Source organism: Triturus cristatus, chromosome 10 (genome assembly GCF_964204655.1).
Source record: "Triturus cristatus chromosome 10, aTriCri1.1, whole genome shotgun sequence".
In the NCBI taxonomy this organism is placed as follows: Eukaryota; Metazoa; Chordata; class Amphibia; order Caudata; family Salamandridae; genus Triturus; species Triturus cristatus.
The window spans coordinates 966,631,469-966,658,655 of record NC_140593.1 but is presented as its reverse complement, the minus strand read 5'-3'; the positions used below and the strand labels follow the sequence as shown (position 1 = coordinate 966,658,655).

The following is a 27,187-nucleotide window of genomic DNA, read 5'->3' as shown; positions in this document are numbered from 1 at the left end:
ATAGAGCACCCCCTTCCTACCTTTATTTTTGGATCTGAACATGAAATCCATTTCTGCCAAGGTAAACGTCTGATCACAGCCTTTTTGACGAAGGTCATGGTGTATGTAGAAATTATCGCAATGTAAATCACCCCTTGAAGATTATTAGCCTGGATACCCGACACAAAACCCCATGGCTCAACTATGTGTGTGCGCTTTGATAATGTCTCTTGGTCTGGAAGACCTATAGAAGAACAGTATGGGAAACCCTAGTAATATCTAATGATCCGATAAACATTTACTGGAATTGTGTGTCGCAAAGGAAATCACTAATTCTGTTAAAATGCAAGAGGAGAAAATGTGTAGGCAGGATGGTCTTACAATAGTTATATGTCTGCACTTTGCATCCTTCCTTATTAACTTTAATTTTATATGTATTTAGCTTATTACTAGAATTTAGGATTTTAATGTAATTTTCAAGTATATTCTGAGCTGATTTTATTTACTGTGTAATTGTGGTAAATAGTTTATTGCCTCATTGACCTATTGTAATTAGGCATTTTATGTTTTTTTAACTGAAATAAAGATATATATGGTGATTATTTTGCTTGGTGCAATACCTGTGAGAGCACTTGTGCGCCCCCCCCCCCCATCCCCCCCCCCCCCAACTTAAAAATGTTTTTTTTTAAAAAAAAACACCATCCACCCCTTTGATTCAATAATTTTATAACAAAAGAGGCCCTTCAGGTTGGCATGCATTCTCTATTAAAATGTATTTGTATTGCAAATGATTTTTAGAGTAAGTGGATTTTGGGGGCCCACAAGTAGGCAGAGATATTCATAGCACATATTCTGGCAAGTAAGTAAGATTACAAGTAATTTTTCCTGCCACGCCAGTGGAAAACGTGCTAACATTAAGATGTGACCTCTTTGAGCAACCGTCAGATTTACCTTTAGTAGTGCTACTAAACTGGTTTGTTGATTAATATACCATTTTCCTTGATTATTCACCTCAAGGTATACAAGTTTGCACATAAACTGCATGACTTTGTTGGATCTTATTACTAAACATTTTTTTAAGTTTTTGTTTTCGGCTTTGCGCAGTAACTAATCCTACATTGCCATCTCTTCTCGCAATGACTAAGTAGTTTATAACTCTTCCAGCCATCCTGTTGTCTTTCTCATGCTACCATATTGCGAATACCTTTCTTTAGCAAAATAGTGTTTACGGGCTGTACAAAAAGATGAGCACCATGCCAGTTTAAATGAACATTTGAAAATGTTGCCCATAGCATTCTTATATAGTAAGTCTGGACATGTAGATAGATGTGTCTCCTTGGAGTTATTCGGAGCATATGTAGCTACTATCATGAGCGCCCTTTCATGGAATTCACCCAGGAGAATAACTTATCTCCCTTCCTCAGAATCTATGAATGTCTCAGAAACCTAGAGTGGTAGCAATTTATGGAGTGCCCACAGTACACCTCCGGTTTTCCTGCATTTTTTTGTGATCCATAGCCTTATGTATTTGAAGACAAGGTAGGTTTCCTACAGGCAGATTATGCCTGGTGTTTCTCCAAGTATGACCTGCCACACTTTGTGCCTCTTAACAGGGGAGTTTAATCCCTTCACATTGCACATTAGAAGTCTCACCATTAGAAATTTGTTCCTGTGTGGTCTAAAAAAGATACTGGGTCGTCCTGTGTATTACATAACTTTTTGCCTATTTTTCTCCCAAAGGCTTAGGAGAGTGGCACCTTTCCCAGTTTTTTCCTCCCTCCCCTCCCAATAAATCACATTAAAACATAGAGCATGTACACAGAAACATATCTACTGTCAGGGGTAAAAACATTGGGTAAAAACATATGCAGTTCTCCATGCATTGTCAAGTGATTCCAGTTATAGGGTTGCTCACCGACTAGTTTCTATTTAGTCAGGTGTTTACATTTTTCCTCTCCTCTTGGTATGCTGTGTTTTTGTTGTACTCTTACATGAAGTAGACGCTGATAGCCATGTAAGTTCTTTAGTACCTTTATTCCAGTAGTACAGCAAGTTGGTCTACAGGTACATCCAACAGGTAATACAGGTAACAGGATAAGGTAAAGTAGGTTAGCCCAGTAGTCAGTCCTTGGTCCTATGCCACAGTAAACACCTTTGTAGTATCAAACCCCCTTGGTAGTATCTAACCCCACCAGGAGCAGCCTGCCTGCTGCTCAGCCCATCTGTAACTGTCATACCTCACCCAGTCAGACTCCCAACGTTCTAAGCATCACAGCATTCTCCACATTCTACTCCAAACACACACTGTGGCTGATCAGCAGGTGAACTGGTAAACTGCAAGATATGAAAATACTATGCAGGGCATAACAGTTTTCTTTTCCCATACTGTTGTAAATAGCCCTTTCTGTGGGGTCACCCCCAAACCTTTTCGGCCTTCCTCCTCCTTTTTGTTCGCTTTAGGACTCTGAGCACTTTACCACTGCTAACCAGTGTTAAAGTCAATTCCTGCTCTTCTTAAAACATGGTACAATTGGTTTATACCCAATTGGCATATTTACTTACAAGACCCTAATAAAGTGGTATTACATGTGCCCAGGGCCTGTAAATTAAATGGTACTAGTGGGTCTGGAGCAGTGATTGTGCCACCCACTTGAGTGGCCATCTAACCATGTCTCAGGCCTGCCACAGCAGAGCACCTATGTGTAGATTTAACCTGGCAAAATAAACCTTTTGGCCTAAACCTTTCTTTTTAATACATACACGTCACCCCTAGGGAAGGCAGGGTGTTTAAAAAGCAGGAAATGTACTTATAAGTTTAGCCTGTCCCGGTATTGAAAACTCCCAAATTAATTTTCCACTACTGCAAGGCCTATATCTCGCATATAATAACATTGGAATTATTGTATTACATTTTATGTGTAATTTCCCAATAGGAAGATACAGCTGGTTCAAGTTTGGTGTCTCTAGAATCCTAATTTAAAACCCTAACTTGTCATGAAGTCTGATTTTAAATTACAAATCTGAAAATGCCACTTTTAGAAAGTTGGCATTTTCTTGCCTTAGCCATTTGGTGCCTGCAGTCTGTCTCTGATCACATGACTGGGTTTAGTTGGCAGTGGGCTTTGTGTATTCCTCCTAGACAGCCACACAATGGGAGCTTGGGTGTGACTGTATCACTGCATCACTGGCAGGATGGGAGGGAGTACTGGACTCCGTGTCTCTTACACCTGTATAGGCTGTGTCGTATCCCCACACAAAGGGCTTTATACATGCTGTAGTTAGACTGGGGCCAGAGTTGGCAGGGCATCTGTGCACTTCAAAAGGCATGCCTTTAGAAGATGCTTCCCACTTCAGAAACATAACTGTGTATAAATGAACCTCCTCAGACACCACCACTTCAGTACAATTCTGGACCTGTGGATACTCTGCCAGTAAGGAGGACTGCTGTGCTGCTGAAGAACTGCCACTCTGCTAGACTGCTAATCTGCTGAACTGCTTTGCCGACCTGCTGCCCTCTTTCCTGGGTGACCAGGACTGGATTTGCATCTCTTGAACCCAGAGTGACTAAGGGTTAGTTTGCTGGCGTACTGATCTGAAGCCACGGGGACATAACAGGTGTCCAACAACCTTGCCCCTAAACTTCCATCTGTTAGTCTACCCTGCCAAATGGTGCCATCCCAGTCCTGGACCTTTGGAAGTGGGACTAAGGACCTTGTCAGCTAAATCGACACATCTCTGCTGAGCGCTGCATCCCTGAGCAAAACTGCCACATCACCGCTGTTGCGTGGAATAGACCTGTGGCAAAGACCCGCGTTGCCCCTGCAGTCTTTGGAACCTATGCATTGCCAACAGCACAGTGCATCTCCAGCCCAAGTCCTTACATCCCTCGTCAACAGTAGCCTCGAGGAAGACGCCAGACTCTGCATCACAGACTTGTAGCTTTTGACGGATTGCCAGCTGTGCGCCACATCCTGACGCTAGGACTTCGCATTGCAAGCTCTGTCAATGGAATCCTTGACGACGACACAACAGAACCTTGCACCGCAGCCGCACCACAGCTCGGAATCAATGCATTTCTTCGACTGCACTGTGCACCTTCAATGCTGAGCCACGCAACGCTTTACAACCAGTAATCTGAAAGAAACATGTTACTTAGATTCCTCACCTTAGAATATCCCCAGCCGTCAGGCTGGATCCGGAAAGATTTTTGTAGCAATACCCCTTGCGCGTCGGTAGGCGTCGTCTGCGGCTCCGTGTCCGTCGTCGGCGTCGTGCGCCGGAATGACGTCTTCGGAGTACTTAGACGCTGCGCTGACGTCAGTTCTTCTTTTTTCCGCACCAGTAAGCGTCGATCCGGGAACAGCTTACCCCTAGTAATTTTTTTACTAACTTTTTTGACTTCTTTGGTCTATCGACTCGACTCTGGTGCCGGTAGGATGCTTGGTTTCAAGGCCTGTGACGCCTGTCATCGCCGGTGCCTTTATTGCCTGGGGGCCGACCATGACGCGGAGTCGTGCCTCGATTGCCAGGCCTTGACGTCGAAAGCTAGGCGTGAGTGGTCCCGTAAGCTTCTCGAGCTTCGGCACTCGGCTCCGCGCCGCTCTAGGTCCCGGTCCAGGAGGACTTCCAAGGACCGATCGCGGAGCCACAGCCTTCGTCATCGCTCGTCGGGGTCTTCGGGTAAGTCGAAGCACACCAAGAAGTCCAAGAGACGACATCGCTCTTAGGACTCCCCTCGCCGGTCGCGCGACTCGTCTGAGGGTCAGGGTGGTCCCACCCCCGCAGCTCCGTCTGAGCCGCAGGAGCTGCGTCTGTCCCCATACCCGCCGGTCCCTGGGACTGACGCGACTCCGGCAGAGGTCAGTGCCTTCCTCTCGGCCATGAGGGGCCTGGCTCTGCCGTCGACGCCTGTAGGTGCGCCTTTGGGCCCCGCAGGTTCGACTGGGCGACCTCGCGTGCCGGCGGCTCCGGCCCCGTCGACCTCACAACGCCTCCTCCGCCGGCGCCGACACCGGTTCCACCTCCGGCGCCGTCTCCGGACGACGCTGTTTCCCGGTTTAGCCCCTGTCCGGACCAGACGCCGGCACGGCGCCGTCCAGCGCCGCACCCGACGCCGATAGATGACCGTTTAATCTACCGTCCAGCTCCGATCGTTCCTCCTGTTTATCAGGAATCGGATGACAGGGGCGACTGGGAGGGGTCTGAGGACCGTGGATATTCGACAAGTAACTCCCCACCCTTCTACAAGCGCCTTGAGACCCTCTGGGTATGTAGCGCGCTATATAAATCTTTTGACTTGACTTGACTTGACTATGGCCCTCCAGGGCCAACTTTCACAGGACTGGGCAGACTAACTGGGAGATGCCAGCGGTCTGGATACCTCCCCGGACGCTGGTTTCATCTCTCCTCCGACTGTGGCCTCGGAGAAGGGTGCAGCCTTTTCAGTGGTGCTGCGCAAGGCGGCCGAAGCCCTAGGGCTGGAGTTGCCTGCTGTGGCCATGAGGACTAACGTCCTCACAGAGGTCCTTCAACCGACAGCAAGCTCCACTGACCCTCTTCTGCAGTTTAATGAGGCCCTCATAGACGTTCTGCAGGGCACTTGGTCCAAGCCCTCCACAGTTCCTCCTGTGGACCGGAACGTTGCCCGGTGCCACCGCCCTGCTCCGGGCGACCCCCAGTTTACTCTCCCAACACCCCACCCCGAGAGTCTGGTTATCCAGGCCTCAACCTCCCAATCCTCCTTCCCGTCCGCTCCTCCGGATCGGGAATCCAAGAGGTTGGAACATTTTGGCAAGAAACTGTTCTCGTCCCTGAGTTTGGGGCTGCGGTCTTTAAATACCGCTTGCCTTTTGGACAGTTATTCCCACTCTCTGTGGGATACGGTGGAGGACGTGCTGCCCTTGTGCCCGGTGGAGGCCCGGACACGACTCACTCAAGCACTTGCTGACGGTCGAGATGCAGCACGACACGCCATACGGTGTGGACTTGACACCACGGACTCGCTGGGTCGGGCGATTTCACCACGGTGGCGCTTCGGCGTCACGCCTGGCTGAGGTCCACGTAATTTTCGGGGTATGTCCAGAGTTCCCTCCTGGACATGCCCTTTGATGGCACTCGCCTTTTTGGTGAGAAGGCGGACAGTGCGCTGGCTCGGTTCAAGGACTCCCAGGCCACGGCCAAGTCCTTGGGTCTTTCGGCCCCGCTGCCGCAAACTTCCGCCTTTCGTGGCCAATGAAGGGGCGCCTCCTCACGTCCGCCCAGCCACCAGCCGCAGAACCAACCAACCAACCTGCACGCGATCGCGATCGTGGATTCCGCCGAGGCGGTACTGGAGGTCAACGTGCCGGTCAGTCCACATCCACCCCGGCAGCATCCGCCTCAAAGCCCTCCTAGTCGGAGCTTTCAGGCCCATTCAATGGCAGTGGGCGGCAGAGTTCGCCATCACCTGCTCCACTGGCGCTCCATCACGTCTGACAGGTGGGTGCTGCAAATCGTCCGAAGGGGCTACTCCCTCCCCTTCGAGTCGTCCCCTCCAGCCATGCCGCCGCTGAACCACCGTATGTCGGGGGATCATTTGCATCTTCTACGAGAGGAATTTTCGGCCCTCTTTGCCAAAGAGGCCGTCGAGCGCGTTCCTGGTCCAGAAGTAGGTCGTGGTTGTTATTCCCACTACTTTCTGGTTCCCAAGAAGGGCAAAGGGGTCATACGCCAAATCTTGGACCTCAGGAGCGTGAACTCCTTCCTCCGGAAGGACCGGTTCAAGATGCTCACTTTAGCTCAGGTTCTGGCTGCCCTAGACCCTGGAGACTGGATGGTAGCGTTGGACTTGCAGGACGCTTATTTCCACATCCCCGTCCTGCTGGCCCACCGGCGTTACCTGCGGTCCACGGTGGATCAGGAGCACTTTCAGTTCACCGTGCTCCCCTTCGGCCTCACCAGTGCCCTTCGGGTGTTCACGAAAGTGATAGCGGTGGTCGCAGCTCATCTGCGCCGATCAGGGGTTCCAGTCTTCCCCTATCTCGACGACTGGCTGTTGAAGGCGGGCTCGCCCCAGCAAGTCGTCTCCCTCTGCCAGACTACAGCCGACCTCCTGCAGGGCCCAGCATCGAGGCAACCTGTCCGACCACGTCTTGATCTCGGAGGGCACTGCGAACCAGCTGCAGTGGTGGCTCACGAATCTCGATTGGGTCAGTGGCAGATCCCTCTCCCTACCCCAACCGGAGCATGTTGTAGTGACGGATGTGTCTCTCCTGGGATGGGGGGCCATATGGGAGAGGCGGAGATCAGAGGACTCTGGTCTCCGGCGGAGACTCAGCTCCATATCAACCTATTGGAGCTGAGGGTGATCCGACTTGCACTAAAAGCCTTCCTTCCCTCTGTCCGATGAAGTGTCGTGCAGGTGTTCACGGACAACACCACCGCCATGTGGTATTGCAACAAACAGGGCGGGTGGGGTCATGGACCCTTTGTCAGGAGGCTCTGCGCCGCTGGACCTGGCTAGAACATCAGGGCATCACCCTGGTGGTTCAACATCTGGCGGGCTCTCTGAATGCCAAAGCCGACGAACTCAGCCGCCGGTGCATGATGGATCACGAATGGCGTCTGAACTCGGACATGGCGCAAGGTCTCTTTCTGCAGTGGGGAGAGCCTTGGTTAGATCTATTCGCCACCGAAGAGAACGCGCAATGTCAGTTCTGCGCATTGGAATTTCCAAGGCGGCACTCGCTCGGAGACGCTTTTCGCCGCGAGTGGAGTTGCGGTCTGTTGTACGCCTTTCCGTCTATACCACTTCTGCCCAGAGTGCTGAAGAAGATCAGGCACGACCGGGCCCAAGTCATCTTGGTGGCTCCGGATTGGGCACGAAGGTACTGGTATCCCGAGCTACTCAGTATGTCCATCGATCCCCCGATACGACTGCCTCTTCAGGAGGACCTTCTGTCGCAGCAACAGGGGACGGTCCTCCACCCAAACCTGTCCAACCTCCACCTCCATGCGTGGAGATTGAGCGGCGACAGTTGATGCCATTTGACTTGCCTCCTGAAGTCTGTGATGTGATTCTGGCAGCCAGGCGGCCCTCCACAAAGACGGTATACGCCTGCCGGTGGAACAAATTTGTGGCATGGTGCACAGCAAAGGCTGTGGATCCCCTTTCTGCCCCTCTTTCTGAGCTTCTCCTCTTTCTTCTTTCTTTGGCCCAGCAGGGCTCTGCTCTGGGCACCTTGAAGGGTTATCTTGCTGCAATCTCTGCTTTCTTAAGGCTTCCTGATCAGCTTTCTCTTTTAAAGTCCCCTGTTTCACGTATTCTCAAGGGCATTACTCATATGTTCTCTCCTGTTCCATTTGTAATGCCTCAGTGGGACTTGAACCTTGTTCTCACTTTTCTGATGTGCGCTCCCTTTGAGCCCCTTCACAACTGTCCCATTCGTCTACTGACTCTTAAAACTGCCTTCCTGGTGGCTATCACCTCCGCTAGGCGGGTGAGTGAGCTCCAGGCTCTGTCAGCTAAGCCTCCCTTCATTTCGGTTCATCCAAATAAGGTTGTCCTCCGGACACGTTCTTCTTTTCTTCCTAAAGTCGTGACTCCCTTTCACATCGGGCAATCTGTCACGCTGCCCACCTTCTTTCCGCCTCCGCATCCTTCAAAAGATGAAGAGAGGCTCCACCGTCTGGACCCAAAACGTGCGCTGTCCTTTTATTTGGACCGCGCAAAACAGTTCCGGGTGGACGAACAACTTTTTGTTGGATATGTAGGTGCTAAGAAGGGTAAAACTGTGCACAAGCGGACCATCTCGCGATGGGTCGTGTTGTGTATTAAACTCTGCTATTCCTTGGCGAAAAAGGTCCCTCCTGTTGGGCTGAGAGCCCATTCCACCCGGGCCACAGCGGCGACAACTGCCCTGGGACGGGGAGTCCCATTGCAGGACATCTGTCAGGCGGCGACGTGGGCTTCACTGCACACGTTCGCCAAGCACTATTGCCTGGACAGCCAAGTCCGGAGAGATGGCCGCTGTGGCAGTTCTGTTCTCCAGGACTTTCTGGTGTGATCTTGGTTCGCAGACCCACCTCCGGGGTTGGTATTGCTGGGATATCTATTCTAAGGTGAGGAATCTAACTAACGTGTTTCTTTCAGATGAACAAGTTACTTACCTTTGGTAACGTGGTAACGATGTATCTGTAAGAAACATTAGTTAGTTAGATTCCTCACCGACCCACCCAGCCTCCCCGTTCTGCGAACCGACATCTAGGGTTAAGGTTCTCCCTTTCAGGGCCCTAGATTTTTTGGCACCGGTGTTGGTCTCTTGCATGGCTCAGCGTCCCTGGCGTGGAAAGCTATGTACAAGAACTGACGTCAGCGCGCGAGGGCGGCGTCTAAGTACTCAGACGATGTCATTCCGGCGCACGATGCCGACGACGGACGCAGAGCCGCAGACGACGCCTACCGACGCGTAAGGGGTATTGCTACAAAAATCTTTCCGGATCCAGCCTGACGCCTGGGGATATTCTAAGGTGAGGAATCTAAGTAATGTTTCTTACAGATACATCGTTACCGAAGGTAAGTAACTTGTTCTTTAAGCACTTTGTTCATCAGGCCTAACTGGGTCCCGTAGCTGGCCGTGCTCCATCGCAGTTGGCTTGAACTTTTGACTTTGTCCGGTCCAGCACAACCAGTTATCCCTTGTTGTTGTGCTTTTTGGCTCTATTTTGACTTAAAACTTAAATTGATGCAGTGATGGGGCCGTTTCCCTTTGCACGTCCTGGAGAGAGCTCTTTTCAAAATAATGCTTCTGCACCGGTTTCTGTGTTTTTTCCAACTTTCCAAATCCAATCCCCCAGCGAAGGTTTCATTCTTTTGCTTCAGTGATCGATATATTTCTCTGTGCCTGCAGCAGCCCTTTGTGGATTGCCAGTAGTCCCCCCTTTGATTGCTGGACGGACATGGCGGATCTTATTGCAACTACTTGAAAGCATTGTTTTTACTCTGTGGTTAATAAATACCTCAGTTATTTATTTCCCTGTACTCCTTTTATCAGTGAGCAAAAGTTTTACTTGCTACTAATATACTCTACCTATCCCTTCTTCGTACCCTGATTCCTTGCTTGTTCAACAGCAAAGTTCAGATTTTTTATTTGTACATAGATAAAATAGCAACTTGTATGCGCCAGATCTCTCAATTTCTACATCCATCAATCCGAGGCTAAGAAAATAGAACCGTTATTTATGCAAGAATTTGCCTGTGACTGAATTAGAATTCCTCTCCTGTAGCGTGTGTAACCTCTTGTTTAACACATGGTTCAGGGAATAATTTAGGCTGTCTCGTGCCTTCTGGAGTTTATAAAGGAAAGTTGAACTTGTATGGCGCCAAGTACTGACATTCTACAACTGCGTAGTATATTTTCGCGACCACTAATGGCTTTTTATTTGATGAACGAGATGGCCACGACACGCGCCTTGTGGCCACAAGAGTTTTAACTTGTTTTTAAAATAAATCGACGAAAGCAACCTTTCTTGCCTCCTGTGCTTGGAACGACTAAAATACGGCGTGCTAAACGTACTTCTTTGGCAAAGAAAATATTAAAATAGTGCTGTTAACTTTTTGCATTCACGAGGATCGGTGTGAATAATCTGTTTACCGTGTAGACGATTTAACTCATGCCTTACATTTTTGCATTCAGAAACTACAGTGACCTCTTTCTCCGTTTCTTTAGATTGTAAGTTTACATTTTGCATGTGTTCTATAAAGGCTGAAAAGACGTACTACAATAAAAGCAATGAAAAACGAAACGTTTAAACACATGCCTGTATTGACCAGACTAGACGTTTGATATTTCGGCTAAACTGTTCTGTGTTGAGTGCTTGCAGGGTACATCCGAAAAACGGGTTCGCAACCACCTTTTTGATATATTGGGTGTGTTTTTTAAAGTTTATTTTAAATTCTGATATAAAAAGTAAAGTATTTTATGCATAATCAGATGGAGAGCATTCATCCCTTCCAGTTCATCTATATTGTTTGATGCTGTAGATACATTTCTAAACTCATTTTTTGTTCAGGTTCCAATCGTTAGAATTTTATATCGGTTCCAGGCCAGCCCTAGCCGTACACAGCAACTGATTAGATATATTAGACTGGTCCTTTGTGTCTAAGAATCTAGCATGGGGTATGATACTATGCTGCCAGCTACTTCTCAGAGTAGGCATTGTATTGCTGGTCGCAATTAATAAAATATTTGGGGATAGGGGTTGGGTACAAAATCTAAAATGGCTGAACCTCGACTTTTGCCAATACTGCCTCCCACATTTAATCTTTATTTAAGTAGAGTGCTTTACACGGTTCAACTGAAAGGTGGTGCATAGGATCGCAAGACCGCTTTCAGGTTTCTAACATTTATATATTTCTAATTTCAAAGCCAGTCCATTAAAATGAGGCTTCCACAAATTGGGCATTATGCTTCCCACCCCAACATATACAACAAGCATTGGCATAGCCAATAAGTCTCGCCTTTGGGACCTTATAAGTGTTTAGTTATCCAGCACAATATCCTTGGTGCAACAACATCAAGTCTTGCATGGCTAAACACTTATAAGGTCCCAAAGGCGAGACCTATTGGCTATGCCAATGCTTTTTACCTTCTGATCCTGCTTTGGTTATCACTCAGTCATGGGGTGCCAGGAAAAAGCAATCAACATGGCAAAAAAGTAGTAAACCACTTATAAGCAGAGCATTTTGTTCTGGAAGGGCACACTTCCGGTACAAAGCCTATGCTAGACGTCACCTTTCCTGGACACTACGTGGCTCAGTATGATCGGTCACCTTCTTCCCATTCTGGGAGCTGTGTCTGGTTCCTCTGACAAGGAGTTATGGAATAACCCTTCACAGAAAGGGCAATTTCTTCAAAATGTGAAAGGCAATGCTGAAATTTCTTGCTCAAAGAAAAACTTCCTCAAATGTCACTCTGAAGCAATTGAAAACATGTTGCAATCGCGAAATAAAATGTGACAGCTTAAATATTTACTTTAAAAAAAAAAAAAAGCCGTATAAGGATTCAAATTGGCGTCTAATGACGTCACTACATTTATTATAGTGGGCGACAGTAACAGTTGAGTAATTGAAACCTACGCACACGCTTCTGAAATGTCACTTGAATTATAGATAAGAGCCTACGCGCTTTTTCTCTAATGATGTTCAGGGTCGTTGCTCAAGTGCGGAAAGTGCTCGCTTATTGATTTTTTTTTGGAGACTTCATGCCACTGTTACACGTGTGAAAGATTACTAGCTGATATCTGGATGTTGCTAACATTACCGTGAAATAAAGAAGGGAAGTACTGGGGAAAGAGCACAAAAGGCTTCGGTTCCGGGTTCACCGACTAATGCGGTCAAGAAAAAACACTATCAGATGACAGCGGATGGTTAGGATATTAGTTACATGGGCAGTGAGGCAGGCAAACGATAAACACTATGACAACCAACATAGAAAACGACTCGCGAGGCAGTTTCCATGTCATGGCCAAACAAGCGTGAGGGAGCGTGGCCCGGCCCCGTACCCGTGGTGCGCGCATGCGCGCTCAGTCTGCTCTTTTTGGAAGCACTGCACTTGTGGCCCGCCGCTGCGCCCTCCCGCAAGCTAGATGCCGCCACAAGCGTGCTTTCAAAAAGAGCAGAACGACGGCTAAAGGTCCTCCTATGCAGCGCATGCGCGCTGCGTAGGGGAGACCTAAAAACGAAGTTTAATCACCTAAAATTTACTCTTCTGATATTGAATGCCGTTCAGTATGAGAAACACCCTTTAAAAAAAATGCAGCGGTTGCCATTCTGATTCACTTTGCAATTGAATTTTTACATTGCGATAATTGACATTTTAATTCATCTCCTAACAAAGACATGGTGCTCGGATACAGCACAACATTTAGTGCTATCCATCTTTAAATGAATGGACTTAAAACAAGCATTTGCAATGCAATAGGTCTCGCATTACAGAAAGTTTGAGCTATTGGTGTTGCATTATTATTTGCAACGCCAAAAGCTCAAACTTTTAGTAGCGCGAGACTTATTGCATTTCAAATGTTTTTTCTTTTTGCGTTGCGAATTTCATTTGTTTGTAGCTCGTCTCTTCGAAAGCGTTGTTGTTCGTGCCTATAGTTAACAGGGGACCCAGAAGTTGTTAAAATAGATAGCCCCGCCGTTTTTGTGTAGTGTTAATTCGCCTAACCAAATTATTCCCTCATTGAATGACGCAGGCAGCAGCAGGGGCCAGGAAAACAAAACTAATCCTTGCCTAACTTTTTTCTCTGCTTCCCAGTTTGCATTTGAACCAGTTATCTAACTTCACTCTTGTGTAGGAGAGGCTGGTAAACTTGTATTTCTGCTAAGGATGCATGCAGCCTAATTGAAGGGCAGACTGTATACTGGAAAAATACGAGCAATGACCAGGTATGCATGTCCACCATCTGAGAAGCTCTTTTTTCACACGATTTTGACACTAATGCATACATTAGTTGTCTCTGTGCCTTCCTATTACCATGCCAGTGTGTCCCACAAAGGCGGGGGCTGGGCGGGGCAGGGAACAAAACAACAGGACTCACTAACTCTCTTACTCAAGGGAACAATACAACCGGACGTACTCACTGTCTTGCAGCAGGGAGCGGTCACTATAGTACAAGCGGCAGCAGACACCGCTGCGACAGTGCACTAGGAGCACTGATCCCTCCCCCCTTGATCCCAGCCGGATTGTATTTCACGAACCATTACCTTGCTTAGCTTGCTGCAGAAGAGAAAGCGGCCCGCATTCCCGGGCCTATAACGACGAGTTTGCAAACGTCAGTGGTAGTTCGTCGGTTCACCCGCCCCGGCATTCCATGCTTCATGTGTGTTTAACGCTGAAGAGCAGCATTTGGGGATTTGATTCCAGAGGTCACAGTTTCACAGTTTAGCTGCTCCTCTCTGCTCAACACGTCAGGGTCAGAGGGTCGGGCAGCAATATATGTCTGACGTCACGTGCAGAAGACGAACGAGACCGAGCTAGGAGGCAGATGTCTGCGGCTGGAGCTGAAAACATCGCAGCCGAACTTGTCGGGTTGTTTCTCAAACTCAAACATTTCTCTAGTCTAACATTTTTAAATCCCCGCAAGGAAACATTTAAAAAAGAATGCCTTAATATTGCTCAAACGAGTGGTGCGCCCATGCGCCACAGCGAGCCATGTGGTTTCAATTATCGCGCCCGTGTCTGGGCACGATAATTGAAACCACATGGCAGCGTTGCGCGTAACAGACCCCAATAGGCCTTTGGCCAATTGCGTGCTGTCGGTTATAAAAAGACGCACGCAAAGGCCAATAGCCTGGGCCAAAAGGAAAAGCACACGCACGAGCGTGTGCGATTCCTAGGTCCGTTTCTAAACCCCCTACAAGAGGTCTCTCGCTGCGCGAGCAGTGTTGTGCACTGCAACGCTAGGCGCGAGACCTAAACAAAATGGACTTAGTAACATAGAGAGCACAAATATTGAACTGAAAAACGTGGCAGGCTTTCAAAAAGTGAGACCACATTGTATGTGATAAATGTTAGTTTCTGTATTTGTTCACCTTTGCATAAAGCTTGATGTGTGTTTGAAAATGTTTTTAGGCTTGATAATCGTGCTCAAGGAAAGTTTTAGTAGAGATGTATACATCTAGTGAGGGTCATTTTTAGCACAGGTTCTAACCAATGTTCCCTCTAATTGTTTCCCTCTGTGTGTGGCATTGCAAGGTCCCTGTGCACTGAAACCAAGGTTATGTGCGCCAACCAACCGGACATGCAAGCGAGTGCTGCGCTCAGCAATATAAATCTATGGCAATTACCACTCCAAACTTCTGTTTGCAACAAGAGCTAAAACAGGTGCATTACACGCAGAGTTAGCTCTATATAATAGGGTCTTAAGACAGTTTTGCAACGTACATACATACCTTTGTGACATGAATTGTTTATTCCTGTAGCACCTACACCCAAGGTTTAGAAAAGGACTGAACATAGAAGGTTGAACCATTATAATAATTTTCTGAACAGCAGGGTTGATGCAGGCAGTTATTATGGAGTTTGAACCCAGATCCATGCTGGTCATATCTGTGAAATATGCGGACATTTTTCCTAGTGTAAATTGCCGACACAAAGGCACATTGACCAGTGCCCGCAGGTTGTCTGCTTTATTGTTACGAACAAGAATGTGCAGACTGTGAATGGGCTCTCTTATTTACAATTTAAGTTGGCCCAAAACAAAGCCCTCATTCAAAGGGCAATCAGCCCTACTTTTATAAAAAAAATTTAGCCTGGCTGGGGGTCACCAGGAGCCTAATACATATACACAAAGCAATGGAGGGGAAACCTAGGTACATAACTTATCACTTTACAAGTCAAATACTTAAGAGAAAGATTTGAGGCAGGCTTTTGACTTGGTTTACCCCTTGTATAGGAACTGTATGCAGGTACTGTAAGAAGATAGGCATATGTTAAGAGTGCATAGCTGGGAGAAGCTAAACGTCTGGATTTAAATGCAACAGTGCTGGAGCTATGTCTGTATTTATAAAACTTTACTACTATGCAATGGAACCCTTTTTAGCAGCTTTATATGACAAATTGATAAAGAAAACCATAAGGTTCGAAACCCATGCCTTTCAGTTTGCAAGCAGCTTGTTTATGCTGGTTCATAGCTTAGTGTGCTATATTATATGGGTTGCAATTCCTGAACTGCAAGTAATAAAGGGTATGTGTAAAAAGCAAAAACCCACTTGCCTATCTACAATTAAATTTGGAATTTGCATGTCAGTGTGCTTCACAGGAGATGCATTAGCCCTCTATGCAGCATAATGCATCAAAACAGTAACTAGACAAAACGCAGATCTCTCCTGCAATTGCATTAACCACTAGAGTCCTCCTACCGTTATTGCTCCCCGAGATTTTCTGAGCACCCAGATATCTCTGCAGAAGGTGTCTTAACACAATAAGATATTTTAAATGTCAGCCTTTGTAATCCGTTTAGCCAGAACAGATTTACTGTCACATTTGACTTTTTTGCCAATTTCTTTGCTGCATAGTTTGAAAAAAGTAAAGGTATAAGTTGACAGCCAGACTGATTTTTATGACTCCCCTTTTCTGTTGTCACGTCTTTACCACCAATTTATAGATTGACTCATCTATGAGGTCTTTGTAGTGGGTTCATGGTGAATTGGCAAAAAAAGAGCATGCTGTTCTAAGATCAGCACCCACAGGATAAAAGCCTAACAGCCAACCATTCCCGCACCTTTCCAAGTTCTAACAGCACTATACATAAATGGTATGACTTGAAAAGGGTTGCACTCTGTACGAGCTGAGCCTTGAAAATATTTGGAATGCAAAACATTCAACAAACATGTTAGAACATAACGAGGTTGTATGTGATAAAGTTGACCAGGTAAGAGGGACCCTTCAGATGGCATGTAATACAAGATGAGCCTTTCACTAATTAGAGGAACTGGTTATGGTCTACCCTATTTTGAACGATCCAGATGAAGGCCTGCTCCTCATTGCTGAAACTGATGCATCCTTGCAGTACATCCAGTGGTGCTATTTTTTCAAACCCTAACTACTGTAGAGAATAATTTCACAATTTAAGACAGTGAACAATGATTATCAAGGATGACTTTTCCCATTAATGACATTACCTTGAGGGGGCACTGCATACTGTGACTGTGTGGAAACATTTTTATATCCATAGTACAATTCCAGAAGAGGTTTGCACATACATCTGGAAGGCAAGGATGTTTCGTAATGGCTTCAGTTTTTATATCACTTGTAGAAGGCAGGATTTGAACAATGCATCTAAGGCAGCCACTTTAATAAGTTGTTTAGAATAGCAGGCACTGTGAGAGTGCCTGTAGCTAATCAAGTACACTATGAGAAAATGAAGGAATTTCTGATCAGAAGGTTTTTACTGAAACCATCTCAGTACCCTCCGATATGCCTGACAGCTGCGGACACTCTCCAGGTGACCTTTTCTCTGCTCTAGCCTGGATTTCCACGGGATGTCCTTCGCTCCCCGGCACCCATGGGCTGTGGATTCTGCTGACGCCCGGTGAGTCCAGAGTCCTTCCTGCGGCTGTAACCCGAACACTGCTGTGGGTATTCCCTGCTGGGAGTCTGTGCTACTTCTACAGAATTATTTGCAGGCAGCGTACGCCCACGTCTGCCAGCCTAGCCCGCCACAAGATTTCAGATGCTGCGGAAGGCCAGCTGTTTTCCCCGTCTACTTGGACTTGGTGCAAGAGACTGCCTCGTCTGGCTCCCGCTCCCATCATTGAGGGCGCTCATGGCAATAGTCCCATCGCCCCCCCCCCCCCCCCCCGTTCAGCCGACCAAACTTCCTTGATTTCAGCGATACTGCAGCTGCACAGTGCGTGGGAGCCCAACGTGCCACGCTTTAGAGGCGGCCTTTGGTGGGTCCACTAAGCCCATTGATACGTCTGCAGGAGATACTGCTCCGGACCTGCCACCGCCACACTTTTTAATTTTTTTTGTTATTTGCTTTTTATTGAGAGTAAAAGGCATGTCGACATACATAGCTCTGCGCCTACAACCCGGAGGCCGGCTACCATGTTGCAAATATTGACCCAACAGCACAGGTTATCCCACATCCCGGAGGCCGGGCATCGCCGTGTGCAGCCGGTACAGCTCCTGCCGCCTCCCAAATCACTGGCCCAGTATGTCATAGTCTTTAGATTTACCCCCTAACAGGGGCATAGTTTGATCATTTGTCTCCCGCCTCTTGCTCCCATCTGTTCCGTACCTTTGGAAATAAACTATAGCACCCCCCCTCCCCACCCCCAAACAAAAACAGACCCCCCGCCCCACCCACCCATTCCAAACAGTTGAGGTCTCCTGCCAGCTGCCTCCTTGTAAGTCGTATTGCGCTCAGTACCCACCCGCGTCCCAACATCGTGAAGCGTCCCTGATGTTCCTTATTTCCTCTAACCAGGGCGCTGCTGTGCGGAGTTTATACCTCCACCCCACCTGCGCTCTCTCCAGGAGCCCCTCTCTCAACATCCTCCAAGCTGGTCCTCCCCATCTCACTCTCTGCGTCCATGCCTCCCCTTCCAATATAATCGGCATAGAGCCCCCAAAAGTTTTTGGGCCGACTGCGCGGCGGGAGCAGCTCACTGAACCTCTGTCTGTGTACAACAGTAGAGTACATCTCGTTTCCACTGCGCCACCGTGGGCAAGGGGCCTCGCATCCAGCATAGCGCAACTCTTCGCTTCGCAACGAGCATACCCATATCTACCAACCGCCGCGCCGCCCTGGGCACCATCCTGGAGTGTCCCAACAGGGCCAACGCCGGGTCTGGAGCCAGCTCCACTTCTGCCACTCTAGCTATCTGCTGATAGATCGCTTCCCAAAAGCTGCGTATACCCGGGCAGTGCCACGCAAGGTGCATAAAGTCTGCCATTGGGTGCTTGCATCGTTCGCATGCCGACTTGTCCCGCAGGCCATAGCGATGCAGTCGCTCCGGAGTATAATAAATCCTGTTTATAAACTTGAAATGGACCAGCCTGTGTCTGCCGTGCAAGGAGATGCGTTGAATCCCCGTGCAGCAGTATGCCCACATGGCATCGTCGATTGCTATTTCTAGATCTCTCTGCCAGGCCAGTCGGGCCTTAGTGTACTCTTGCGATCTTTGCGACAGCGCCGTGCGATATAACTTAGAGATTAACTTATGGGGACTTTTGTTCTTAATAATAAAGGACAACTCCGGAACCTCCGGTGGTTCAGCCAAGTCGTCCCCCAGCAGCTGCCTCCAAGCATGTCTAACTCTGTGTAATTGGAAGTGCTGCAACTGCGTGGCGCCGTCCGCCGAGGGAGCCACCTCTTCCCACTTAACTACACCGTCTACGAACATGTCCCCCACGTTGTGTATACCCAGCGCTCTAAGGGACCGTACCACCCCCTCTTCCCTGCAGGGGGACAGCCAAATCGCTCACTCAAGTGGCATTGCCGGCGAATATAGCAGCGCACAGAGCGTTTGCTGTAAGATATTCCAAGCGTGCCGAGTGGAGTTCAAAGAGTCTAGAAACCCCGTTCGGCGGTCTGGCGGCTCGAAAATGACAGCAGGGAGCGGGGCCGCAAACAGAGTCTCCAATTTGAGGTACGGGACAGCCCTGTCCCCATGTATCCAGCTGTGCGCCTGAGCCCCCTGCGCCACCCTGTAATACAGTTAGAGATCCGGCGCTCCCAAGCCGCCCAGGTGGTAGGGCAACGTCAAGACCCGCCAGCTTACTCGAGCCTGCTTACCAGCCCACGCTAGCCGCAACAAGGACCCCGTCAGCCTAGCAAAGAAGGCGCGCAACAGCACCATGGGGATGTTAACAAACAAGAATAGAAACCTAGGTAGCACCACCATCTTCATGATGGATATGCGTCCCAGCAGCGAGAGGGGCAGCTTAATCCAAGCCTCCACATCATCCTCAAGTTTGCCGATAGCCCTGTCATAATTCTCAGGCAGCACCACCTCCGAATCCATGTGCCGTTGGATACCCACGTAGCGGACCACGTCGTCCGACCACTGCAGCGGATATTCCATCTCAAAGTGGGCAGTGACCGGCGTCAGCGGGAACGCAATGGATTTGGCCCAGTTCACTTTCAGACCAGAGAGTGCCCCGAAATGAACCACCTCCCGCAGCACAGGGGCCAAGTTATTTTCCGGGTCCCTGACGTATAGCAGGGTATCATCCGCGTATGTGGAGACCACTATCTTATAAGTAGGGAAGTTAATTCCCCTCAGGCTGTGATAGTCCCGTAGGGCGCACGCCAACGGCTCCGCCACCAGTGCATACAAGATTGGCGACAGGGGGCAGCCCTGTCTCGTCCCTCTCGAGATAGGCATTGCATCCGTAACTCGGTCTCCCAGCCGTAGTCTCGCAGTGAGTCCACTATAGAGAACCCCAATCAGCTGCAGGAAGACCGGGCCCAACCCCATTCGTGTCAGGACCTGTCGCATGAACGGCCACTCTACCGAGTCAAAAGCCTTCTCCATATCAAAGACTGCCAGCGCCCGCGTGTCTCGGCGTACATGTTGCATGGTTCCAAAAACCGTCCTCAGATTATACGCGAGGTTCCTGCCGGGCACAAATCCCGCCTGTTCCGGGGCCACGAGTTCCGGGGTGAGCAGGGCCAAGCGAGTAGCCAAAACCTTCGCGTATAGTTTAGTGTCAATGTTTAACAGCAATAACGGCCTATAGGAACTGCAGTCCTCCGGCGGCTTACCCGGTTTGGGAATCGCAACCAAGAGAGCTTCCCGCATAGATGACAGCATGTGCCCTTTAACGCACATATCATCAAACAATGTCGATGTGTGGGAGGAGCTGGTCAATGAAGGCTCGGTAGAAGGCAACAGTGAGGCCATCTACTCCCGGGGCACTATGCGCCTTCATGCCTGCCAGTGCCTCCAGGATTTCGTCCTTCTCAATAGGAAGGGCCAGGAATTCCCTGTGTTCGTTCGAAAGAAACGGCAGCTTAATATAATCCAGGTAGTCCCCAATACTATCTTCCATACCAGTCTGTTGGGAAGCATACAACTTAGTGTAGTACGACTGAAAGCGCGCAAGTATGTCCTCCTCTTCAGTTAAGAGCGAGCCTTCCTCTGATCTGATCTGGGTGATCGCAGTTCTGCGCCTACGGGCTTTTAAGTAGATTAGCTAGTATCGATCCGGGTCTATCACCCTCCCCATATACCCTGGCTGTAGCATACTTCCCTAAGTGCAGTACCTCTGCATCCGCAGTCTCATGGAATTCCGCCAGGAGTACATTCATCTCCTCAGATACCCCCTCCAGCTCTACTTCGCGCTGTTTAGCTTCCAGGTCCCCCAGCTTACGCTCCAGTGTCGTCAGCCGTTGCCTTATGTCGCGCAGCACCCCCGAGTGTTTGGCCATTGCCACTCCTCGGATATAGACCTTGAAGGTCTCCCAGATTGTCTGAAAGCTGTCCACTGAGCCCAGATTGGTATCGAAGAACTGCCCAATAGCCTCCACTAGTTCCCCCTTAAAAAGGGGGTCCAGCAGCAAGTACTGGGGGAATCGCCACAGAAATGGCGGCACAGTTTTTCTGGGCGCGGCCAACAGCATCAGTACCGGAGAGTGATCAGAGAGGCTGCGCGGTAACACCGTACATGCTCGCACCAGTGGGAGGAGAGTCGACGATACAAGCCAGTAATCTATACGTGTGTGCAAGCTGTGGTATGCAGAATAGTGTGTGAAGCCCCCCTGTTCAGGATTGAGAGTTCTCCACACATCCTCCAGATCTAAGCAAAGCATTTCTCGCAAGATCGCCTTCGCCGCTGCCGACTGCGCCCTTGCCGGGCCACCAGATCTATCCCTCCCTGGATTCAAAACCACATTGAAGTCTCCTCCCCACAACACATGCCGCGCCCCATGAACCCTAACCGTGCCCGCCAGTGCAGTGTAGAATTCTGGGCAATCAAAGTTCGGCCCATAACAGTTGACCAGCAATAAATCCAAACCTCTGCCTAAGAAACGCGTTGGCACAAACCTGCCTGCGCTGTCCGTAGCTAATGATTGCGTTCTATAATCTGCCCTAGGGTTGACCCAGGTCAATACCCTCTAGAGAGTCGTGAATCCCGCCGCATGTGCAGCCTCGCAGAGCCCCCTGGCACGTAGCATAGGACTATGGTTAGGAAGATGCGTTTCCTGTAGGAAAGCTATGTCTATTTCATGCCTCCTAAAGTAGTGCAGAACTTTACGGAGCTTCTGGTGATCATTCAGGCCCCTGACGTTCCAAGTGAGAACTCTGAGAGTGCCAATGCGTCCAGGCGTGCCTGTGCTATTCGAGGTCACCATTCTTTCCAAAACGTAAATCGCCCGCGACTCTGTCGCAAGAAGCAGGTGATCATAAATGTACAGTTCAATGCATACCGACAGTAAAACCTCAAAACTTTGCAGAAGAAAACCCCACCCCCCCTCCACCCACAGCAGACCCACCCCAACTTGGCCTTGCAGATTCCCATGTAGGGACACCCTGAACCTCCCGCCTCCCTATCCCCAACAAATTGCCCCCTCAAAGTTGTGGGACGCACTCGCGGGCGGCGGTTGCTCAGTACCCACACTCTAGTGTGTAAGCACCTAGTACCTAACAGCCACCACCCGGCCCGGCAAGTTAATATCTGCCCGTCCGCTATACCTTGGCCAGGTATGGCTGCAGCGCTGCGGCGTTGCTCGGGTCCTGATAATCCAAGGGCTCCCGCGCACACCCCATTGTAGAGAAACAGTATATGTAAACCCCCTCAGGTAGTGGGCATTGTGCTCGGGCCTAGCTAGATAGACTCCTTCATTGAACTCTCGTCTGTAACTACACCACCGGAGGGGAAGTTGTGTACAGGACTCCGCTTTACCCGCCCACAGCTTACCATATCCCTTCAGACCCGCACAAATGCACAAACCCAAACTCAACGCTGCTCTGGAGTCAAGAGATTCGACCCAGCCTTGCCTGCCCTCCAGGGTCAATCCTGGTCGTCCAGTCCGCCATCCCTTGCGGCCTCCTGCAGCTGCGTCTCTGGACTCCGTTTCTGCTCCTTATGCCAGTCCTTCAGCGCCTTCTGCAGTGTTTTAGGGTCCAGAAATGTGTGTGATTTACCCTGTCTGTTGACTCGCAATTTAGCCGGATACAGCATCGCGTAATCCAAGCCTAACTCCCGGAGCTGTTTTTTAGCTGGGGCGAACTGACGTCTAGCCTCCTGAACTCTGGCTGTGAAGTCCAGAAACAGTGATATAGTCGACCCCTCGTATACCAAAGTTTTCTTTTCGCGGGCCGCCCTCAGGGCTGCGTCCCTGTCCCGGTAGTTCAACAGTTTCGCAATAATCGGCCGAGGCGGCGCTCCCGGTGGGGGCCTGGGGCCCAGGGACCTGTGAGCTCTTAACACCACGAACATCCCCGAAAACACCTCCTTACTCAGCAGCTCTGTCAGTAGCGATTCTACAAAGCACTCCATGCGGCCTGTCAACGTAGTCTCCGGCAGGCCTGTAATGCGCAAATTGCACCGACGTGTACGCGCCTCTAGGTCCTCCGTTTTATCTTGTAGTACCTGCGTCAGGCGCTCGAGCTTCCTCTGGTCCACGTCCAGGGACGTCTGAGCTCCCTCCACCTCCGAGAGACGTCTGTCAGACTGGTCCAGGCGCTCCGCGTGCTTGTCTATGCGCTCGCCCATACGATCCATCCTGTACGACAGTGCAGCTATCTTGGCACCAAGGGATGTAATGCCACTCTGCAAACCTTTTTCCATAGACAGCAGCAGTCCTCGAATGTCTTGCTCTTCTTCCGGGGGGACGGATGTACCCCCAGTCGCCCCTTCCAGTGGCGTCTGGGCTCTGGGGCGCTTCTGCTCAAAAGTCAACTTGGACTGAGATTTATCAGTCTTGCCCATCTTGGGCCACGGCGCCGCGCGGCAGCGTGGCTCAGTCCCCCAGAGTGCGCCAAACTTGCCCCCCCAGAGCGTCTCGCCAGTCAACTGAGCCCTTCTTCTCTGTCTCCGCTCGCGCTCGCCACCCGGAGGCAGGCACCCGCCTTCGTAACTTCCGCGTAGTCTGCGGCCTCCTCCGTTACTGTGGAAGCCCAGTCTACCAGCCTCAGCACACCTCACCGCCCCGCTCTTCTTAGCACTGCTCCGGCCGGTAACCACACTCCATTGAGGACCAGTGTGCAAAGCCTGGGGTTCGCGCTGGGGGATGTCTCCACTTCAAAGCCTTACGCGCTCCGAACCCCCGCCGTCTGCAGGGACCACAGCTGGGCCACCGCGGCACCCACCGCCGGAGCACGCCATGCGTGCCTTCTCCTCTGCCATAGCTACACAGCTCATCCAGCCTCCCCTTCGTTATTCTGCTCTTATTGTCCAACTGTGCATTCCAAATCAGGGGCAGTGTCAAAGGAGCAGTTGCTCCGCGGCACCAGTGTGCATCGGGCCGCCCGCCCGCGTTCGCCACCAATCCTCAATCAGGCCGCTCGTCCACCCGCCGCAGGAGCAGCAGCCAGGAGCACTCTGTATCGCGTCAGCCCCCTGCCGCTCGCTCACCTCCCAAGGCTACCCGCAGGCCGCGGGTGATACCAGGCCTACGGGTCGGCGGCTCTGCTATCTGCAGCGCTCCAGGCGGCAGGCACGGGAGCCCCCAGGCTGCGATCCAGCGGCGAGCCCCTCTGTTGCCGCACACCTGCCGGAGCCCTCTGCCGCAGTGTCCGTCTCAGGGTGTCTCCTCTCCGCTCCGTAAACGACAGCCACCAGCCTCGGGACGGCTTCACTTCGCACGTCTGGCCGCACGCACACTGACACACAGCCGTCCGCGTCAGCACTTGAGGCCGGGGATCTGCAACCCAGCCCACCACCGGAGACGCTGGTTCCCGCTACGAGCCTGTGGTTTGCTCCGGGCTCCAAATTCCGACGGATGGGTGCGTGTCGTGCTCAGCGCTGCTTCCGCAATTACGGGTTATTCGCAAGGTGCTTAGGGCCGGATAAATGAAGGATCGTGTTCAGTGCTCGCCGGAGCTCCGGGCTCAAGCAGCCATCTTCCCTGCGAGGTAAGCTCCGCCCCCCGCCACACTTCACGCCATCTGCATTGCCCTTGACTCATCCTCTGAACTGGGCTGGCTGAACTAGGTCCTGAAGGGCCCCCTTTCTCCTCTCCTCCGTAGTTTTGTGCCTGCTCCTCAACTACACCTCTGAAGTGCCATGGGAGCCCTGCATCGGGGGTGGGCTTGTCGCCCCAGCTATTTGACCTGTGCATCAGCCCACAGCGTTCCCACCCCCCTTAATGGTACCTCCGGGTTATAGATGTGCGCATGATTGCCCTTGGCTCCACCGCCGACCGAGTGTGTCGCTAGTCGTGAGGTAGGACCCTCTTCATTTATCTTGCTGGCCCCTGCTACTGCGATGCTGCAGGCGGACCAGAACTGTAGAACCGAATCAGTGGGCACTTGGCAATTGGGCCAACTATACCAAGGAGATGCCTAGAAAATTACTGTTGGGCCGATTTGGGGACCGACCCGCTTGTCCCACCCACACTGGGAAAATGCAATATTCCTGGCTGCATGCAGACCCCCGTGGAGGGGTGGCCTCGGATTTTCTTTGATGACTGTCTGAGTTGTCCACTGCACCTCCAGCCGTGGAGTGATCATATTGCCCTGGTTCCCATCTTTCTCCGCTGGGCGGGTCTTCCTGTCACCCCTTCTCCGGAGAACACTGACTGCTCCGCTGTATTGGGCACAACTTCCTGAAGCCTTCCTAGGTGTCTTGTGCTGTCCCTGGAGATGACCTGAAACCCAAGCGTGCCACCATGCAAAACATACAGGGGTTGGCACCATTGATCCAACCTTGGCGAAGGGGGGACAAGATCCTCAACAGCCTACAACACCTGGAAAAGACCCTCCAGACGCACTCTGCACAGTTTGATAAAGTACTCCAGGCCATCCTAGACACTAAAACCTCCCTGGAGACTTGCATTGATTAAGTCTCAGTAGAGGTCAACTTACTACGCGTCAATCATCGCAAGTTATCGGACCTCGTGGGTGAAATTGAATCTGTATTGGCAGCCCTATGCCCCTCAAATAAATAAATTGCTTTGATCACTTCTGCTGGATCCCGATGGATCCAAATGCCCTATATTTAACAGGGCCATTCTGCCACATTAGGGGGAATTCCAGCGGGTGTGGGTCCGTGATCTCAGTTAATTGGAGCACAGTGGACTTGCTCCAGTCTGTTAAGCCCAGAGTCTCACCCAAATTTAATATATTTCCTTAGTAGGGGCAATAGATTGTTTTTAAGGTCTCAAACCTAGAGCACCATGTCGTCCGCGTGTAGGGATATTCCTATTGGGCATAGGTGGAATCTTATCTGCCTACTGTTGCCTTACTTTGCATGCAAGGGGTTCGAGTGCAATGGCAAACAATAGGGGGGAAAGAGGGCATCCTTGCCTCGTTCCACGCTGTATTTGTACTTTTTCTGATACCTGCCTATTTAGCCTAATACGTGCTGTCTGCTTGGTGTAGAGGAGTTTATCCATTTTATCAGTTTTCCTGGCATGTCCATTCTCTGTAAAATTGTGAATAAATAGGTCCAGTCTACTGAGTCGAAAGCTTTGGCTACATCAAGTTATACAGCCGCCGCCTCCAATCCTGGGTTCAGTTGGTGCTGACGTGCAAAGATAGTACTTATGTTATGTGATGTAGACATCATTGGTATGAATCCAGATTGATCCGGTAATATAAGGTTTTGCATTATTGGTTGCAGTTTCGTAGCTATGATTTTAGCTAATATCTTAGCGTCCGTAATAATAAGTGAGAGTGGGTGGTATAAGTCACAACTATCTGGTGCTTTGTCAGGTTTTTGTAGCGCTACTATCATGGCTTCTCGTAAGGTGGGTGGCAACATCGTTTTATTGTATGCATCCTCATAAATATCCACTAAATGTGGGCTTAGCAGGTCCATATATTCTTTGTAGAATTCACATGTGAACCCGTCTGGTCCTGGTGCTTTGCCATTTGGTAGTGCTTTAATGGCCTCTTGTACTACTTGTAATGTGACTGGTTGTGCTAGAAATTCTCTTTGGTCATCTGAGAGCTATGCTATGGCAATGTCCTCTAGGTACTCTCCGATTTCTGTCGTTCCCGATGTCTCGCAGGATGCATATAGATTGCCATATGGCCCCTCAAATGCTCTCCGTATTCCTTTAGTGTCGTAATGAGCTACATCATTGTCGTCCCTTATTTTTAGGATTGTCTGTGTCACGTTTTCGGTCTGTATTTTATATGCCAGTGTGTGGGCAGGACTGCCTCCCTCACCAAAGGCTCTCACTGTCTGGCATTTTGCCATGTATTTAATTTTTCTATGTCTGCAAGCTCATTGTTATAGTGTTAACTGCTCCCTCATTGCCCCCAGAATATCTGCACGGTGCGTGCGGTCATAGCCTCCCTCTAGCTTCTTAAGTGTCTTTTCCAAGTTCTTCAGCTGTGTACATATATCTTTCAGTATTCCTGCTCTTGTACTGATGCAACCCCCACGAATGGTTGCCTTCAAGGCCTCCCATAACGTACTTGCATCTCTCACTGAGCCTTAGTTCAATTGGAAGTAGTCTTCCACTGCCTCCTTAATAGCTCCATTGTATATTGGGTCTAATACAGATGTTGCATTGAATCTCCATATGTATTGTGGAGGTGTGT

General features: G+C 49.9%; 1 protein-coding gene across 1 annotated transcript in view; it reads left to right on the top strand.

Annotated features, from left to right (window-relative positions):
• OXSR1 (oxidative stress responsive kinase 1) overlaps nucleotides 1-27,187 on the top strand; it is a 677,967-nt gene that overhangs the window by 157,717 nt on the left and 493,063 nt on the right. The gene's annotated exons all lie outside the window — the stretch shown is intronic.